Source organism: Calliphora vicina, chromosome 2 (assembly GCF_958450345.1).
Source record: "Calliphora vicina chromosome 2, idCalVici1.1, whole genome shotgun sequence".
NCBI classification, from domain to species: domain Eukaryota; kingdom Metazoa; phylum Arthropoda; class Insecta; order Diptera; family Calliphoridae; genus Calliphora; species Calliphora vicina.
In genome coordinates, this window is record NC_088781.1 from 36,183,045 (window position 1) to 36,205,417 (window position 22,373).

Consider the following 22,373-nt stretch of genomic DNA (forward strand, 5'->3'; position numbering starts at 1 on the left):
GTTCAGTTCTAGTTCAGTTCTAGTTCAGTTCTAGTTCAGTTCTAGTTCAGTTCTAGTTCAGTTCTAGTTCAGTTCTAGTTCAGTTCTAGTTCAGTTCTAGTTCAGTTCTAGTTCAGTTCTAGTTCAGTTCTAGTTCAGTTCTAGTTCAGTTCTAGTTCAGTTCTAGTTCAGTTCTAGTTCAGTTCTAGTTCAGTTCTAGTTCAGTTCTAGTTCAGTTCTAGTTCAGTTCTAGTTCAGTTCTAGTTCAGTTCTAGTTCAGTTCTAGTTCAGTTCTAGTTCAGTTCTTGTAACAATTCTTATTCAGTTTATTTATGAACCGAAATGACATTTTACATTTTGCAGAAATTTTTGTAATCATTGTAAATCGACGAAACAAGCCAATATACTGCAATAGTCAACTGTGAAACATAGCCTTCAACATATCTAAAATTTGAATGTCCTAATTCATCAATTTGCAGGTTGGCATGGCTTAACCAAAAAAAAAATAAGGCCCGATTTGACTTCCAGCATGAATGCCGTATCATGACATGACTATGTATAAGAAATCTTTGTGAATAATATGTGGATTTTCAGTGCCCAAAAATCAACAAGAAGAAATTTCGTTTTGTGTATTTTAAAAAAGTAATGAAAATTACTACTAGTCCCGCCTAACGGTTAGCATAAGATCATCTTTTTGAAATAGCCAAAATATACCGACACCTGATGGTTGATATGTTTGGGTCAAACATCATTTCAACAGCAACGAGCAGTCAGCACAGTAAATAAATTCAAACATCTTCGTTATTCACATTTTTCACTTTCTATGCTCAAATCACAACAGGTACTTAGTGAAAAGGATCAAAAGGATACCATATTATCTATGAAATTTTTTTCTAAGATCCTTGTTTGTTGTTTTCGCTGTACAAAGATAGACGATAACATTAATTAATTGTGCTGTAGTTGTATTTGAACGATCTGTTAGTTTACGATGTGCGTTCGTCTAACACTTATGGAGAGCCCAAAATCATTACAAGACAAAAACAATTCGTTATGCGGCTGTTGTTCGTATGTAGCGTAGCTGTCTCTATGGACTCTCCTTATAAGAATTTATAAGAAAATTATCTTATAAAGTAATGAGCAACATTTGTTGTGATATTTTATTCTTTAGTTAGAGGGTTCACTAAGAACGTATGTTACTTTTGTTTAAAAATGTTTTAACATTTGGCGTTTATGACTGTAGTAGAGTTGGCACATCATAAAAATCACTTTGGGTTATCTATGGCTTCTTTACTTTTCTGTTACTTTCTTGTTAATCAAATATTTTATATAAGACTTAATAGTTAGTAGTTTGTATTTTAACCCAAAAACTGTTCAGCAAAAAGTTAATACAATAAGTTATTATAAAATAGAACTAAGGGATATATTTTTGTACATTAAAAGAAAAATAACAAGTTTTTGTCAAAATATCAAATCTTGTTGTGGGAGCTAACGTTTTATAAATTTTCAAAATAGATTTTTGTAAACCATAGACCTTTTTTAGGTTAAATTTTCTACTTCCTACTACAACTTTCATCATATTTACGCGTGTTGGTCGTATGTTAAACGCATGCCTAACATTTGTTGTTTCAAATTGGTTAACTCACTTTTTTTTTGGTACATTCAAATTGAGGTCCTTTTCCTGTTGTTTTCTTTGTGGTTGCTGCTGCTAGGTCTACTTTAAACTTGCTGTATGTATGTTGTTGCATTTTAAGACTGACAGTTGTTGTTGTGTAAAAAGATTAATTAATTTTAGTTATTCGCCTCGGTCGCTGTCGCCGCCATAAACATGCAGAAACATCAAAAGGCGCCTTTGGGTTTGCAAGAGTACTAATGGGCTTTTTCTGCTGGGCTCATTTGTTTTGATGGCCATAACCATACTTTTTTATATACATATATGTTGTACATAGTCACATATGCATTATTTTTAATATATGCGTGTTTAAGTTAATTTTATTTTATATCTTTTGGTTGACTGTCTAAGGTGTAGGTGGTGTTTTTCCACCATCAACCAGGGAAGAGTTTAAAGTCCATATTTAAGTGAAACAACAGATGATGCAATTTTAGTTAGGTTATTAAAATTAAAGTTAAATTATCTTATTTTATTGCCACAAGTAAATTCAAAAAATTTTTATAATTTTTATCATTTGGGTTTTACACAATACATGGCATTAACATTTGCAATTGATTTCGGGCATGTGACCACGAAGAGCATTCTGGATGTCCAATTTTGGGATACCTTTTGGAGCATTGCTGGCCGTATGATGTGAATAGCATGAACCCACATCTAACCCGGATAAATGTCATCCATATTTTCAAACAAACCATCATTGATCATAGTGCGGTAAGAATCTCCATTGAACGTAACGGGAGATTCGGCTTAATTTTTGGAAAAATAATATCCGATGATGACACCAGCACTAAACGGTGCAGTTTTCTAGATGTAATTGAGTATATAGGGTATGTTGTGGGTTGGTCTCATTCCGTATGCGGTAATTTTGTTTATTGACAAACCAGTTAAGCCAAAAATTAGCCTCTTGGCTAAACACAATTTTGGCGATAAAACAGTCGTTTATAAGTTGCATGAATCGATGATTGATTTTCAAAGTAAATTTGGATCATGATGATTTGCCAGAGTATACTAATCTTAAATATCAAAAAGTGATATAACATTTCGTTTGACAGTTAACCCTTTCGTAAGTTCTATTTGGCTGATTTTCAAAGTATAGGAACTATAGGAAGTATCATACATAAAATCATAAAGGAACATAAAGGATCGACTCAAAATTCTTGCAAGGACTCCATAGGGAAGAATTGGTAACTACGATCGAACATGGTAACTTGATCAGCACTATGGTTGACAGACCCATACTTTCGTATGATTTACCTAACTGGTGTGATGCTTTGAGAGTAGATAGTTACTGGAAGATACACAATAAGGTACTCAGTTGCGATCACTTGGTGTTACTGGTGCCATTAGAAGTACTCATCAGGCCTTGAATATGAAATTAGACACATAGTTAGTCACTGTAAGAAAGCCATACAAGGCGTTAATGGTAAAGCATATATCCATATTGTCTATATTAGATATCCATATTGTCTATATTAATGACTTAGTAATCCATATATAGATCAAAAATAGGTAAAAAATCGAGGTTGTCCCGGTTTTTTGCTCATATCTCCGTTATTTATGGACGGATTTTGCTGATTTTAAATAGCAAACTTCTCGAAAGCATGTCTGACAGAATTATTGAAGATTTGGATCCCGAAGACATCTGGGGTCTTCAGAAAATTGATTTCAACTAACAGACGGACAGACAGACAGGCGGACATGGCTTAATCGACTCCGCTATCTATAAGGATCCAGAATATATATACTTTATAGGGTCGGAAATAAGAAATGTAGGAATTACAAACGGAATGACAAACTTATATATACCCTTCTCACGAAGGTGAAGGGTATAAAAATAGGCAGCTGCATTTAATTTGCTTCCTTACAGCTTTCAATATTGCTTTTAATTTAAATTACAAAAATGGTGATTCAATGCAGTAAAGTGCTAGAAACTCTACATATTGTGAGAAGCTATATTCGAATCTGTATGGAAATAAAAATAATTCAATTCTTACTGCTTTCTAATCAGTCCATAAATCGGGCTGAATTCGACCGATTGCATGGGTTACGTTAACTTTCAGGACCTCTGTATTTTGTGGTTTATTCGCATAGACCAGCGACTTAAGAAAATCCCTCAAGAAAAAGTTAAACGGGGTCAAATAATACCCATTCATCCCGATTTGGGCCCCATTGCTGAAGTTGATTTTTTTATGAAAATAAGGGTGAGTTTCCAACTGCTCAAGGACCCATTCAGCGAACATACGTCGTTGTCTATGGACATTTGCCTTCAGCTCCTGGGTCAGTTGAATTTGGTGTGGGTGTAGGAACAAGTCACGATGCTAAATTCGTCAAGTTGTGATCTGTGCAAGGCTCAGTTCTTGGGCGACGAGAAATTGACTGCCTCGAATTCTCCTGTACACTCACACGAACAGCGGCGATGTTTTCGGCAGATCTTGTGTTTCGTCATAATACGGTTTGGTTGGTTCATTGTTTACTGAACCAGTGCACTCAAATTTACACGAATAGTTCTATGGGTAAGATGATTATGGCGACCATATAATGGGCGAATCGCGATGAACATTTCCGGAATATAACGTCGATTTCGATAAAATAATTTTCTACTATATCCATCCAAGGTGATTTGGCAAAACAAACTGAATAAATTACAGCTAAATCGACAGATGTATCTTCAACAATATGGCCATTATAAACTGTCCAAGTTCGAAAGTCCCTTTTGGAAGTCCTTATATTTCAAGAAATAATAAATATTTTAATATATTTACAATTTCCATTCCCAATATTAGAAACTTATTTTATTAGAATGCAGAAAGGGTATTACATGACCTAAACATGCTCTTTTTTCTTGTACAAATGATCTTTATAAAAAGTGGTTTTTAATCAGAAATTATTAACCTTAAAACGTTAAAAAATGCCAATGTATATAAATTGCAAATTTAGACCCACATAATTTTGTTGTGTTTGATGTAATGCTTGTCGTCGTTTGTGTGACTTTTTTTTTATATTGTTTGCAATAAAATGCAAATCAGCATAAATGACGACTGACTTACATTTAAGGTTTGGTCACTTGTTTTGCATTAAATTTGAATTTTAATTGAGTAATCTTATTTTGTTATTGTTGTTTGTGTTGTTAGTTGTACTTTTTAGTTTTACTACATACAACAAACATTTATTTATTTATTTCCATACATAAATATAAAATACTTTGATAAACTGAAACATGTGTTAAATCATTCATTCAACATTTTCTCGCTCGTACCAGAGTCATGCCATTTAAAGACTCCTCTCGCGATCTCTCTAATTTGGGTTTTATGTGTCGCTGCTATCTTTTGTTGTATGATTGTATTTAAGGCGCCACTATATATACATATTATGAATGCAACATTATAGATTTAAGCTTTATTGTTGATTTTTTTATGAGCTGATTTTGTTTTGTTTTTTTATTCACAATTCTCGGTTAACAACATTTGGCATCAGGTGTGGGTGTTTTGAGCTAATGTTATTGTATATTTTATCTTTTCTAGTTGTAACGGTCTTTAATATAAATTTTATTTAAATACAACGAGTGTGTAAGTGTAATAAAAAATATATTTGTAATATTCTAAAGGTGTTAATATATGTTTTTGTCAATTGTTTTGGTGTTTAATGAATATTTTTTTGTTTAAGTTGTCTTGTGTGTATTTAAACAAGAACAGATTATAATTACTTGCATACTGTATTGTAGTTAAAGTGAACTGTTTTTTTTTTTGAGCGTGTTAAAATTTTACATCGAAACGTGTTTGTCTTAATTGCGGTAATGACATTTAGGTTGGTGAGAAACTTTTATGGCAAAAATTTTAACAAAATATATGTTAACACTAAAAATTGTGTTGGTAGCTAGTTTTATGTCAATGAGTGACTATCTATAGTTTATGGAAAAGGCTAAAACAGCCATTAATTGTAATTGTGATCAAACCCTATTCTTGTGTTTTAAAACAGTCAACGTCATAATGTCATGGAAAGGATGCGACTGAGGTACTCTCTTACAAGCTTATGTTCCTCTTGTCACCTGCAGCAAAGACTCTTCTTCTCCCCTTTCCACAGCAGCGAGTCAGTGGAATCTGCTAAATTCAAAGTACCATCACAGCATTAACTCGCATTACCACTCAGATCTCACAGATGCCTTGTAAAAGGACGATCGTCGTGACCTTTCACTGGCCATCAGGCGGTCGTAGAGTTTAACTAGTAAATATCTATACTCCCCACACCTATACAGGAAGTAGAAGTGATTTTGTATGCGGACAACTGCACCATTATGGCGATGTGATAATGATGACATATGTGGTATGGTGATTGCTTGTCTTGGAGAAATACAAAACTACTGTACCAACGAAGTCTTCGGGAACAATTTTCATTACCAGGACATATGAGGTAAAGATGTAGTATAAATTCCGATTGTGAACCACCTTCTTTGACTGATACTCAGTGGAGAAATATTCAATGCAGTCAGAATGCTAACTTAAGAGCTGTTTCAGGTTACATTCAGTTAACTTTGGAACACATCCTACACGACGAAATTATGATTCTCTAAATAATGGAACACCCAGTAATGTTAATAAAACAGTTCTTCGTGGGATGTAAAAGGAGGAGTCATCCTAGTTTCGACATCACACAGCTGGATTCTCTCCCGGGGCATGTCCGGAAAGACCTTCGAGTAACAAGGAAAATATACAGAGGTATGTATGTGTGTATCCATTGGATCGAAATTCATATACATTTTGCAAAATTCAAAGTACTATCTCAGCATTAACTCGCATTACCACTGAGATCTCACAGATGCCATGTAAATGGACGATCGTCGTGACCATATCACTGAGTGGCCATCAGGCGTTCGTAAAGTGTAGATACAAATGCTCACAAACCCATTATACTCGCCACTCATGTTTAAATAATACATATCTATAGATACTCCCGGCGCGTCTACAGGAAGTAGAAGTGATTTCATATGTGGTCAACTGTAAAATTATGATGTTCCACAATATTGATGACCTATGCGGTCTGGTGATTGTTTATCTTGGAGAAATACAAAACTACTTCACCAACGAATTCTTCGGCAATAATCTTCACTACCTGGACAAATGAGGTAAAGATGAAGCTTGAATCTAGTAGTCGATGTAGTACAAATTCCGACAGTGAACCACCTACTCTACTTGACTGATATCCAGTGAAGAAATATTCATAGCTGCCAGAATCCTAATGTTAACCTTGGAATACCACATACACGACATAATTATGATTCGCCCTCATACAGCTGGATTCTCCCCCTGGGCATATCAGGAAAGTCCTTCGAGTATACAAGTAAAACATACAGAGGTGTGTGTAGGTTCCAGATTTGAACGACATTCATATGGTCACCACCAATACTGCGGTCGCAGGATACCTAGGTGTCTCTCCACAGTAGATACCTGCCGTGGAAAACAATAGTAGTTATGGCGCAACTGAGGTCGGGTTGCAGTAGCAGATATAAGGTCTACTGATTTTGCATAGACAGAGTCTTCCCAAATTTATAACCAGCTTGTTGTCAGGGTCTCCTGCCAATTGGGGCATGTTCGGACATCTTGGTGAAGTTCCACACCTTGATGTAATGACCCAAGGGAAAATATGGGGCGACACCGGGGCTCCAAGGTGCAATGAGCTAATTCCTGGTAAGAATTTATTTCACTTACATTCGCAGCTGACTATAATCTTTAGCTAGTGCCAGGGGGATTCATTGGCCCCAGGACTTGTCCTGTTAGATCATTGGTGAGATCACCTCTGTGAAAACGTGGTGGAAACCTATTGAGATGGTGGCATTCGTGATAAGTTGATCGTTGGGCTTGGTCCTCGGTCTATTTAGGTGTGGATGGCAGAGATTAGATACCCCAAGATCTCGAGCAAAGGGTTTGTGCATTGATCTGCCAATATACAAGAGGTTGAAAATTGTGTGGTTCTTGCAAGTCACACAATGGTGATAGACGTATTGACTCTATACGGTGATGAGAGCACCGTGAGGTTGGGCTATCATGACTAGGTACCCACGTAAATCTCATACATATTGTCCGGGTCCCCATGATATCCCCGATTTTCAAATGCACAGTCAACGCTACTTCACTTCGTCCAATGGCGGTGATAGATGCATTGATTCTTGAGGTTGGCCAACATGATACCCCCGATTTTCAAATTCACAGATAACGCTACTTCACTTCGTCCAATGGCGGTGATAGATGCATTGATTCTATCCAGTGTTGAGAGCACCGTGAGGTTGGGCCATCATGGCAGGTACCCACATACATTTCAGATACATTGTCAGGGTCTCCATGATACCCCCGATTTTCAAATGCACAGCCAACCCTACTTCACTTCGTCCAATGGATTAATGGACTAAACCAGAAGAAGTAGCACAGTTCCTTGGACAGGAACTCGATACATAACCCTGGATTAGAAAATTGTATAGTTTTAGCTATTATAAGAACAACAACTTATATCAAGTAGGTACCCAACAGGAATGTGAGCGAAACTCATAAAAATCATTAAAAAGAAAAACAAATTGAAGATTGTGCATCAAAAACAGAATCAATAACTAATGTGACATAATCGGATTGCGCGATGCTCTGATGAATACTCCAGTTCGCTAAATAACATTATGATATTAGACGTCATCAGATCTTATTACTATCTAGAACTATGGATATTTTATAAGGTCCCACGATATAATCCATATTGTTTGGGTCTACGACTCACATGTTTTTGCTGGTAGATATAAAAAGAAATTGCAATAAAAAAGACATTCTTTGCCATTCAAATTTAAAATCTATAATGTTTCCTCAGTTGATCATCGCTTCTTTAAAACCCACTGGTAAAGTTAGTGTTAATATTTTGTTTATTACTTTATGTTTGTGTTTTATTACGTGTATTTGAACGTATGATAATTTGTTGTATTAAATATGATTAAGGCGATTTGTTATGGACACAAAATTGCAAATAAAAACTTAATCATTGTCATTTTAATGCAAATTTCTTGTTACCTTGATAAACATTAAATTAAATAAATTTTCAATTAATGATTTATGATTTCTAATTTATTTGATAATGGTTTATGTTAATTTTAATGTTCTCATTAATGTTATTAACAGTTCGCTCTTAAGTCGGCAGCAGCAGCAGCAGGTCCGGGGGAATGGCTTTATCTTACTGCAGGTTAAAATGGCAAAACAAACTAGCACAACACACAATAGTCATTTTAAATTTATATAAGAAACTAACACAAAACGCCCACTGTTTCCATTCCATTCTAAACCCCTATAATTCAAATCCATTAACATGGAACTAAAAGCTAATGAAAGAAAACTACGAATTAGTTAGTTTATTTCCTTAAATGTGCATTAATTTAGCATAAATTAGTGTTTAAATACATATATTTTCTTGTTTTCCTTTTGTTGCTTTCGGAAAATCAATTTAAAAACTATTATTTAAACAGTACTTACAACAACATTGTTCAACAAACTATTAAACGTCTTTAATGTGCTCGTTTGATCGTTTGCTCGCTTGACTTTTCTTCTTTCATTGATTTTTCCAACGCACTTGGTCCATTTCATAAATCTTATATGAAATTTTCCTCGTCTTTTACATTGTGCCGCTTTCTCAAACAGCCAAGTAAATAAAACTAAAAACGATGGAAATAAAATAGACGGAATGATGTCTTGCAGGCTTAGAAAAAGTTATGGGTATCAGGTTACCTGCTTATTGGCCAAAGAAAATGTAAGTTAGAAAAAAATTCAAAAATCAAACCATCACTGTCTTATAAGACTTGAAACTAAACTAAAAACTAATAAGAGGAGGTTGTTCACAAAGAAAAACAAAAAATTAAACAAAAATCGTATAAGAAATTACTACAAATGAAATTAACGAGTTATCGATGGATTAAATAGATTTAGGAACAGTGTTTTAAGGTTGGAAATATATTGGGGAAATATTTATGTCTGCATAATATATAAATTATCTTAACATAATAGCTGCACAGAGAAAACTGATTCGTGGTAGCAACCGAATTTGTAGCCAATCGAATGATTTTGTCCTAGTGAACGAATTTTACAGTTGTGGGTACAAAATTTTAGAAGGGGTTACAAAAGTTTGATTGCTTCAACCGAAATTCTTCTTTATCAACTGACTTCCTGATAGAGCCGAAAAAATCGATGTGTGCAACCGAATCATTCGATTGACAACAAATTCTATTGCTACTACAAATCTGTTTTCTCCGTGTATCTTTAGAATAAGTCGAAGTAAAATTAAGTTCTACAATTGCATTTGAAACAAATGTAAATCGGATGGACTCAATGCTGTTTAAATTGAAGAGCCGCAGAACAAAAGGTACATTTTCGAATATTTTTTTCAAATTGATTTTTTGGTATTTTTAAAATATTTTAATTTTTCAAAAAAGTACCTTTTGTTCTGCTGCTCCTCAATTGTGAAATTTGTATTTGACTGGAAAAAAACCTATTGACTAAAAACTACGAATATCAGTGTTAAATTTGATCTCGATCTTAATACACACCTCTAATGGGATGAAACCTAATGTACTTCTAAACTTTCTTTTGAAAACAAACAATTTTCAGCCACCATAAACTTTCCCAATTCTATAAGGCCTACAAATCACTGTCGACTATCCACTCCATATAATTGATGAATGAACACTGTGGCACATGGTGGAAAAAATAATGGTTTGTTGTTAGCAGAAAAATATGCGTGAGTGTGATGCCTACTGTGGCAAAATATCACAAAAATTATTGTAAATCAAACTAAATATAAACCTACAATTTTCAAAATCCATACAGAAGAAACTCAAAAAGAGCGAGAGATGGCAAAAAATCAGAAACAACTTGTGGGTTCATAAAAGTAACAAGTAATGAAAGCACAGATTTTCATTTTCGTACACAGTCAAACAGACAAACAGTCGGATAGATGTGTGTAAGAGTAAAAATGAAAAAAAAAACTTCTTGGAACAGTACGTTAACCATGGATGTCATATGGAGCCAAATGTCTTCAATAATAAATTGTGGCAAATCAGGCGCATTGGCACAAGAAAAGAAAATAACAACAGAAACAACAATAACAAAACATCATAAGACATCATTATAGAGGAAGAGAAACAACAGCAAAGCAACACCACCAACAACAACAGCAACAACAGCAATAATAGCAAAAATCAAATTAAAGCAAATGACAACAACATGCAGAGTTGTGTGGTTGCAAAACTAAAGCCAAATACTACACACTTGCAACGTACTCTGTACACTAGGGTGGACCTTATTTGGAACTTTTTGCATTTTAATTATACCCTTCACTATGAGTGGCAAGGGTATATATAAGTTCGTCATTCCGTTTGTAATTTCCACATTTTTAATTTGCTACAACACAAAGTTATAGACAGCGAAGTCGATATAGCCATGTCCATTAGAGTGCTCCAAAAAAATAAAATTGCGAATTTTGACCGTCCCCCCCTCTAGAATTGTTCTATGTATTGTAGAAACACATTGTGTAAAATATTAGGATGATAGGATAACGTTAACTGGTGGCGCAACGACGCTGAAGTTTTGAGGTGCATTTACAAGGGGAAAATATGCAATTTTTTCAGTTTTTGTAAAAATTTTGTCATTAAATAATGACTTTTACAATTTAATTTAAAAGAATCGAAATGTGTACGTAATTGTCGTTATAATAAGATATAAAAGACAAAAATTGGTAAAAAATGTTAAAGTTATTAAAAAATCGCCAGGCCATTAACGTGTCTCAGGCCACTAGAACAAGAAATTTATGAACAAAATTAACATATTTTGAGAAATATTAAAATAAAAGCTTATTTTTACTTAAAATATATCCATATTTACTTGTATATGAGTTTTTGTCCTCGTAGGATACCGTTAACCTATTCGCAGGTATGACCAAAAAAATAAAATTTTTTTAACGGCAGTTTCAAAACTCCAATTTCAAATTTTTAAAAATTTTGTTAAACAAATTTCAGAATTTTTTGATCATCACATGGAGATTTATTGACAACATAATGGGAAATAAAAATGTGAAAAAAGTATGTCAATACCTCCTATAGTTTTTCCGTACCTGCGATATAAATTTTGCGATTTTCGAGAAAAACTAATTTTTTGGCCATATTTTGGGGAATGACCAGAATTTCAATACTGTAATGATTTTTGAGTAAAAGCTATTCAGAATAATATAGTCCAGGTAATTTTAAATATAGTCTGAAAGTTTTACTAAAATCGGAAAACTTTAACCCTTAAATCGTGAAGGTCAAAAGTCAATTTTTTCAATATTTGGAATTTCTCATGGAAAGATAGCGAAATATTATATGTTTTTGGGCCGATTTTGATGAAACTTAAGAAAAATATAAAATGAAGTCTAGTATTCACAATAACAGTATAAAAATGGAAATTAACCCTTAATAGCACTTGGGGTCCAAATGACGCTCAACTTTTAAAATCACGAAAAACACATTCATTTTGACCCCAAGAACTCTTAAGGGTTAATTTCCATTTTTGTACTGTTATTGTGAATACTAGACTTCATTTTATATTTTTCTTAAGTTTCATCAAAATCGGCCCAAAAACATATAATATTTCGCTATCTTTCCATGAGAAATTCCAAATATTGAAAAAATTGACCTTTGACCTTCACGATTTAAGGGTCAAAGTTTTCCGATTTTAGTAAAACTTTCAGACTATATTTAAAATTACCTGGACTATATTATTCTGAATAGCTTTTACTTAAAAATCATTACAGTAATGAAATTCTGGTCATTCCCCAAAATATGGCCAAAAAATTAGTTTTTCTCGAAAATCGCAAAATTTATATCGCAGGTACGAAAAAACTATAGGAGGTATTGACATACTTTTTTCACATTTTTATTCCCTATTATGTTGTCAATAAATCCCAATGTGATGATCAAAAAATTCTGAAATTTGTTTAACAAAATTTTTAAAAATTTGAAATTGGAGTCTGAAACTGCCGTTAAAAAAATTTAATTTTTTTGGTCATACCTGCGAATAGGTTAACGGTATCCTACGAGGACAAAAACTCATATACAAGTAAATATGGATATATTTTAAGTAAAAATAAGCTTTTATTTTAATATTTCTCAAAATATGTTAATTTTGTTCATAAATTTCTTGTTCTAGTGGCCTGAGACACGTTAATGGCCTGGCGATTTTTTAATAACTTTAACATTTTTTCACCAATTTTTGTCTTTTATATCTTATTATAACGACAATTACGTACATATTTCGATTATTTTAAATTAAATTGTAAAAGTCATTATTTAATGGCAAAATTTTTACAAAAACTGAAAAAATTGCATATTTTCCCCCTTGTAAATGCACCTCAAAACTTCAGCGTCGTTGCGCCACCAGTTAACGTTATCCTATCATCCTAATATTTTACACAACGTGTTTCTACAATACATAGAACAATTCTAGAGGGGGGGACGGCCTGTACCTAGAAAGTTTTTTTCGTCCATACAATCTTGGAGCACTCTAATGTCCATCTATATGTTGAAATCAACTTTCCGTTGCCCCCAAATAACTTAAATGCATGATTCATACATCAATATAATTCTTCCGGTTCGGTTGCTGTTTAAGATCGACAAGGTCGGCCCACAAATGGCTGAGATATAAGGGACAACCTCGATTTAAGGCCTATTTTTGATCTATATCTGAATTACTAAGTTATTAATATAGACAATATGTATATATAATGATAGATATTATGAGTCAGAATCGGGAAAATTATTTTTTAACCCGATTTTTTTTTAAATTTTTTTGTCAAAAAATTAGTTCTCTTAGTTGTTTAGGAGTCTAACTTTGTTGTCTTACCTTTAAATTTTGACCCCGTATATAAAGAGTCAGCCCGAAAAAAACTTGTACTTGTATTAAGTTAAATAAAACTTAAATAAAACAAGTAAGAAAGTATGGTCGGTCAAGCCCGACCATATAATACCATACACCAAGTAAATGAGTAAAAATATTTTTCTTTTAAAATTTCAATAATTTATATTTTTGAGTAATTTTCGGAAGTGGGCCTTATATGGGGACTATGACCAATTATGGACCGATCACCATGGAATAAGATCGTGTGATTTATATCTATATGAAAGTTATTTATGTTGAAAATAACACTTAAAAATTTTTAAGTGATTTAAGCACGTTAAAGTGATTTTCGGAAGCGGGTCTATATGTGAGCTATGACTAATTATGGACCGATCGTAACAAAATTTGGTGACATGAATTTTGTATATATAAAACTTATTTGGAGCGAAATGTGTGTAGATACATATATAAATTAAACATTTATGACCGATAAAGTCCAATTTCGAGAGGACATTTGTATGGTGGCTAGGTGAAATAATGGATCGAGAGTATTATGTGTTTGTGCAGATGTTTGTAACGTCAAAAAATATTAGTCTAACACCCACCTTAAAATATACCGATCGACTTAGAATCACTTTCTGAGTCTGGTTGGCTGGCTGGCTATCCATGTAAACCTTGTGCGCAGAGTACAGGTCGCAATTTTGAAGATATTTCGATCAAATTTGGTACATATTATTTTTTCTACCCAAGGATCAAGGCTGTTGAAACTGGCTGAAATCGGTCCATTATTTCACGTAGCCCCCATACAAATGTCCATCCGAAATTTGACTTTATCGGTCATAAATGTTTAATTTATAAATGTATCTCCACTAAATGAGCTCCAAATAAGTTTTATATATTCAAAATTCATGTCACCAAATTTTGTTACGATCGGTCCATAATTAGTCATAGCTCCCATATAGACCAGCTTCCGAAAATCACTTTAACGTGCATAAATCGCTTACAAATTTTGGTATACTCACAAAATTCAACCTAGTAAACTTTCACGATCTGATTCCATGGTGATCGGTCCATAATTGGTCATAGTTTCCATATAAGGCCCACTTCCGAAAATCACTAAAAAATATATATTATTGAAATTTTAAAAGAAAAATGTTTTTGCTCTTTTACTTAGTGTAGGGTATTATATGGTCGGGCTTGACCGACCATACTTTCTTATTTGTTTTAAGAAAGGTAAATGTCGTTTTTGTAGACACTCCGTAATATATATTTCTGTGTTTATCGTGCCTGATCTCACAAATGATTAGCTCCTTTTGCTACAACTGCAAATGGCTTGCCACAAATGAAACTTCTTGGGGTATTTTGTTTGTTTTTTAGTCCGGTATTGTTCTTGAACATTAGAATCAGAGAATTTAACTTTACGAGCTGCTTTGCTGATGGAAGTGTTCGGTGCCCTTCGAAAGAGTTGTTCCACTTATTTTGCCTTACCAATATCTGTTAGACCTTTTTTCTTCCAGATTCGGATTTTCTTTCAATGTTCAAGTTTTTCTTATACTGTTTAATGGCTTTTGAAACAGTGTGGCGATAAACCTTCAGATTTCTTGCTATTTTTGAAAAACCATATTCGATTTTTTGGGAGAAGTTTTAATTAATATTTACACGTACTTTTTTTGACCGAAATAGAAGTTGAAAATTAATGATTACACAGGTCAACAGCAGAAAAAGGCTTCACAACCACTGTATAGATTTGATGCATCATGGATAGATTTAAATTTTTTTTTTCTAAAATTGTGAATTTTTTTAGATGTTTCTCCAGATCATTTATGATAACTCAAAAAAGGTTAGTTCGACATTATTGAAGTAAACTTAGAAGAGTTCAATTTTAATTATATATTGCATTTTAATCGGCTCAGTAGTTTCGGAGTTATTTTTTTTTTTTTAAAACTCATGAAAAATCGAAAGTGGCAGAAATTCCGGGGTAAATCTAAACTTTTCTAAGTTTATTTTAATAATATCGGACTAACACTTTTTGAGTTATCATAAATTATGTGGAGAAACGTATAAAAAACCACAATTTTACAAAAAAAATTAAAAAAAATAAATTCCATAGAATTTTAAATTTGGACCATATTTGTACTACTTGAACCACAATACATCAAAATTGTATAGTGGTTTTAAAAGCCTCTACAATTTTTTCGATTTTGGATTTATACATATAAATAAAACATTAAAATCTACGATTCACTAGATTTAATTTGAGATCAAAAATCCTATATCTGACCAAACTTAAGTGAATTTTTGAAATTCTGGGGAAATTTAAATTTTTGTATTGCCAAATTTTTGTATTGGAAAACTCGTACCTATACCAAATATTGCGGAATTTATAAGGTTCAAAAATTATTTCATAACTTCCAACAATTAAAACTGTTTTTTTAGCATTTAATTTTTGAAAAATTTCTTTGAGCCAAAACTCGCAACTTCAAATAAAATGTACGACTTCTAATCGATATTGATAAAATTTGCAGAATTTGGTTTTTAGATGATGGTGAACCATTTTTTTAGACCTTGGGAGCTTCGAAAATCAAAAAAAGTCCACAATAAGGACCACCCTACTGTACACTCACAAAATATATGTGTGTGCGTCTGTATGTTTCAATAAATTTAATAGTACAACTAATACGCATTTGAAGCATTAACAAGTTGTTTGGTTATTTTTTTTTAGTTAGTTTGGTTCATCGTGTTACTTATGGAGGTATAAAAATTCGAAAAGACAAATACCGGAAAGTTAAACATTTTCTAAGTGGGATGTGATGCGTGGCCTGCCACATGGCATGCCATACTTACTATTGGAGGCAATTGGTGCAACAACATCAGCATTTGAAGTAAAAAAAAAAAATTAAATGAAACAATTCGTTAGAGAGTAAAGTGCAAAAAATGGTCTAACAAAATCGTTTGACACTATGGGTTTGGGAAATGTTGCGCGCATTGGGGAGACAAAATACTCCCGCGACTGATTTGATTTCCAGTGTATAAAAGGAAGCGGATGAGCCAAACTTCCCTGCGATGGTCTGGCCAGATTTCAGCAGCTCATAGTAGGCAATTTAGTTGCGCAAGTCTCTTGTGTTTGTTGATGCCGGAGGTAATGTCGGGTTAAGGAGAAGAAAAGTTTGCATGCTGTTTTGTTGTTGGTCAAGAGACTTGCGCAACTAAATTGCCTAGTGTGAAAGGGGTCATAGGACCTTTTTGCACCCATCAAATACAGAGCCTTACCTTAGCGCCATGGATATTTGGCTTTGATGTCGATTCGGCTGGATGAACGAGCTTGCACTTCGGGTTATCGTAATGGATCCATTTTCCATTTCAAGTAATGATTGTCTTCATTTGTAGCGTTGAAGCCGTATTTCAGACAAATAAAAACGTCTTTCAAAGCCTCTCAGCATCAATTCGTATGGTACCCAATTTGTCTGGTTTTGGATGAATCTTGCGTTTTGAAAATTGTTGATTGAGTAGCTCTCAATGATTTTGCAAATTATTGCTGAATTTCGTGTCATAATCACTACTTCTGAATCGAATAAACCATCCCTCGCAAGTGGAATCCAATGGAACGCATTCACCATAAGCTTGGTAAGTAAAGCAAAACTTCCCGCATATGACGTTTTGTTTGCAAAAAATTCGACGTTTTCGATGTAATTATAAATCCCGTATTTTTAAGTCATACATCTAGTAATCATAATCTATAGATCACTTAATGATAAAAAAATCTGTTTAATGCTTAATCGTTTAATCCAATTCTGCAGCGACCCATAGTGCATTGGATTAATCGTTATCTAAGTGTGTATGTTTATAGAGAAAAAAAATCAAGGCGGTTTTTAAGCTTTTGAAGTATAACTAAAATAACAACAACAATAAAAAATAGCAACAACAGCAGTACATTGAAGGCTCCACTCAACTCAAGTTTGAAGAAAATTGACGACGACCGCCCGCTCTGTCAATTAGATGATGTGTGCAACCAAACGAGGTAACAAGTGGGTCTATAACTTTTCATATTGCAACAACAAATAACAACAACGATGACAACACACAAACTCTCTTAAACATAGGCACATAGATTCATACAATACCAAAAAGGTGTATGCATTAGATGAAGAAACACTTGCAAGGAACTTTTTGTGTAGTTGTTGTTTTCGTTGCTGTTGCAGTTTGTCCATTGTGGCATGCTCTACTACTCTCTATGCTCTAAAATTAAAATAAAAGGCAATACAAAAAAAAATTTCATATAAAGCACCGCCAAAAGCCAACACTACCACCTCCGCCACCAGCACCAACAACATCATGCTGTATGACTTGGTCATTGCTGATGCTAAAAGTCAGCAACATTATCATACATAGACGAGAAACTCCAACAACAATATTACAAATGTTGTTCAAAAATTTTCAAATTGACTTGGTTAATAGTGATGTTGTCAATTTGTTGTTTGTTCGTTCATTGTTGCTGTTGTTTTCTATAAAATAATGAACTCATAACTGGATGTTGTATGTATTTATTTATTTATAATGTTGTTGTTGTTGCTGTTGCTAGTGCTGCTGTTGATTTTGTTTTATTTTCTTAAAATTTTTACTTGCAATATCGTCGTTGTCGTCGTCGTTTTCTTCCAATAACATGTCATGTTGCATTACAATCATTAACTTCATATAAAAATTATCGACAACTAATAGTTTGACTTTATATACTCGTACACTTTATTACAGCCAGTAATATTATATTTTTATTTTATTTTATAATGTTGCATGTGTGCTTTATTATTATATTTTTTTGAAAATGTTGTTATTGTTGCTTTTACTACATGCATACATACATACATTCATACCACTTTTACATTTTCTATTGCTAATATTTTCATCATACTTCTAAATATTGCATGTTGTTTAAAATCAAATGATGCACTTGTGTTTCCGTCGTTTGCGGTTTTTCTATTGCAACCGCAAACTTACTTATTAAGGGTCTGCAGAAAACATGCAATTCTTTAGTATAATTTTTCTCAATATAAAGTAAGTCTTTACTTTTCTATTTATATGGGGTTTAGAAAATCTAGAAAATTATAAAATTTAAACAGTATTGCAGAAACAGTAGTATTTGCCAAAGTATAGTATGTTATAATTAATGAAGTTGTTATTGATATTAAGAAGAGATAATCTATAACATAACACGAGGGTGAAGTACTACGTATTATACTGCATGAGATAGAGTAGTGTTCCTTTAAATGTTTTAGGCTTTTAAATAATTAAATATCTGTGGTAAATTTCATCTTTCATCTAAGTACATGCGGGTATTCGTTGTATTGTATTTAAAGTCGGCACTATCTTATATGAAGACATCGGTTTTAATGACATTTGATCCGAAGTTGCCTAAACAACATCTAGGTATAACAGTAGTAGGGTATTCGAATTATTCGATTTTTCTCTTGTTCGAATAAAACGAATAATTCGAATAAGAGATTTTAACTTGTTCGAATAATTCGATCACACGTTTAAAATTAATCGAATTATTCGAATAATTTACATTTTTTTAAAAAAGTAAAGAATGAAGTTTTGATGTCGGTTTTTTAATATTTTATTGTTAAAGAAAAACAAAAAATAACGTTGAAGTTAACAATTCAAGTATTGATAATGTTAAAAAACATTCGAAAACAAAGTCCATCATTAAATTTTCAACAGAAATATTCTGATCAGATTAACTCCCGAACAATCTACAAAAAAATTGACTTGCAAACCCTTTAGTTTCCGTTTTGGAGCTATGCTTTATACAATATAAACGTATTAAGAACTTTTTTATGTCGTTCATTAATTTGGGTTTTACATTGAGTAACTAATTCTTTAGTAAATTAATTATTCACTATTTCTAAATTATTTATAACAAATTGTATTATACATCAAGCTCTTTCAACGTTGCCGAATCTTTGTTTAATAAAGTTGTCTTGGGGAGTTACACAATAAAGGGAATCTGTCCAAAGTTTGAAGTTTGATATCTTGTCAGTGAACGTGGCTAATTTGAAGTCAGGCAGTGCATGATGACGCATTTACAAATACGCAAAAAGTTAATTACCATGTTATACAAAAATGTTCAACGATGTTCAAAATCATGTATAAGACGAACTCCATGCTTTTCTTGCAACAAAACGTTAGTTTGCAATATTTGTGTTTATCATTCGATTTATTAAATAGTACGCGGTTAATAACATCACTTATATACATATATTTTAAGATCATGGCCTTCATCTATTTCAATGTAATCATTATAAATGTCATCCTCAATATCACTTTCGACGACCGTTTCAAAATCAGATTCTCCATCACATTCAACTCCACTTTAATCTAAGTTAAAATTTTGATTATTAATTGCGATTCTTCTAATATTTTGCCAGCTAAATAACAATTATTTTATTCCGTACCTTTTATTATCATTGGTTCAAGTCCTAAGTTAAAAAATTTTAAAGATTTGTTTTTAGAATTGTAACATCTTGCAGTAATATTTATATATTTATAGAAGGAGCTATCGGAACACTCATCTACAGTGATCGAAAATCCCTTTGTCTTAAGTTATTTGTCGAATTTCAGAAACAATACAATTTTTGTGAGTCATTATTACTTATTTAAATTTGAAATTATGAAAAATTTTAAGCAATTTAATAAATTTAAATATATATGAACATTTATTCGTTTTATTCGATTATTCTACATAAAATTGTTCGAATTATTCGTTATTCGAAAATGGTCATTTTTAAATTGTTCGAATAATTATTCGTAAGAAATTATTCGATTAATCGAACGATCATTAGTCGAATGAATACCCTAAACAGTACCTAAGCCCATCAACGACAATGCTTTCATGATGCACTTTAACCTTCGCTTCACTAATATCCACCCGGGTGACCTTTTTGGTTTTATTTCATTAACTAGTTGACCGCCGCGCGCCGCTAATGTTAGTTCTTCAAGTTTCACCAAAAAATGTCTCTTATTAAGAAAAATAAGAAGTGAAAAGGTGGTAATATATTAAAAAATTAAATTTCCGATTTTCTTAATTTTTCCTAAAAATTTCGAATCGAATAAAATAAAAATCAGCCAAAGCCGTTCTCACGTGATGGCATTACAAACATGGGCCATTTAATTTTTAACATTTTCAATTTTGTTCCGATTATATAAAATTTTGATTCACTTAACAAATTTTGAAGTTCTGTAGAATTTAATAAATACATGATAAAATGTTGAATTTGAGTAAGTTTTTTTTTTTGTTTGATTTTTTAAAATTTTTTTCGTCCCATATAAAAATATGTATAGAAGTGAAGTACCGCCTAGGTGTGTATTGGTAAACCACGTAGGGTAGAAAGGGGATCATTCGCCATAGGTGCACATCTGCCAACACCGAATAACTTAAAAACGAGTAATCGATATTCTTTTATCGATTATTTAGTATCCCTGAAAGTTTGAAAGTTTAATTTTACATATGCTGTGAGCCAGACGCGATTAATGGATATTCAACAAGCTGTGAAAATATTTCATGGTGCGAACTTTTTGTGCTAACTTCTTTAGTTTTTGTGATACAAAAAAGATATTGGTTGGTGATAGAATGTCAATAGTAGTAAACAATAAGTGACAATAATTTTTTCGGTCATTTAGTTAGAAGTATGAAAAAAATGTATATTAAACCTCAAAATTCCCCCTGGGGCACATACAAGTAATCCCTGGGATTTAGAGCAAAATATTGATAAAATATAAAAAAAATCAACACAATTTGTTGAAATTTTTTTTTGCTAAGTTATATGAAATAAACAATAAATATCTAGTTTATTATACTTTGTTTTTAATTAAGGTATAAAACAGTAATATACGATTATATTTTTTGATTTTTTTGTCTTATTTTACAAATGACAAATGTGCCCCGTCCCTATGGCGTATTTACCGCATGGGTGGGGTGATTTCGCCGTTTTTGTTCAGTCTAGAAATGTTAAAAAAATATATATATTAAGATGAGATAGGCAATATTGAAATGATCAAAATTAAAGCTAACATATTGTTACGAAATTGTACTTGAATTCAAATATAACGATTTTAAGGGCTGATTTAAAAGTAGCATAATGCTTTCAAATAATAGTGCTGTAATAGCAAACTGTAACATATCTGTGGACATTATTAAATAAAAGCTTTCAGTTGATTTGATCGTAAGTTGACAACGCTGTATTCGAATATTCAGTTAAAGAACATTGTAGAAAGTACACCACAGATGGCGTATGTATTAGTAAGATCTAGAATATTCGAATTTTGACAGTTAAAGAGCAATCTAGAATGCAGATGACAGTGTTATAAATAGTGGCAGAGGTTGCAGTCGTGAGGGAGTTTATCAGAGACGCTTTTCGAATAAACACCAACTGAGTGCCTTAAAGTGTGTTGTGTTTTTCAAGTAAATTCGTGTACATTATAAATTGTGTCTGTATTTTTGAGAATTTATAAACATGTATAAAAAACATTGAGTGGCTATTTAATTCTGTGGTTGTTGTACATTTTGAATAAATAAAGAGTTGTTACAATTTTTAAACTACTAAACGGCTTTTATTTGCAATCAAAAGTATCCGGTTTATTTAAAGGAAATAAACTAATGTTTTGAAAAGGTTAAAACGTAACAATATCTAAGTATCCGAAACAAGATAAAAATTAAGAATATGTATTGTGCTTTTAATTTGAGAATGCCACAAAAAAAGTGGCGTATGGTCCCCCTTCTACCCTACATAAAAAATCTTTGGTAAAGCAAGGTAAAGCGCTTTAAGGCAGTAGGTTTCCCTTCATCA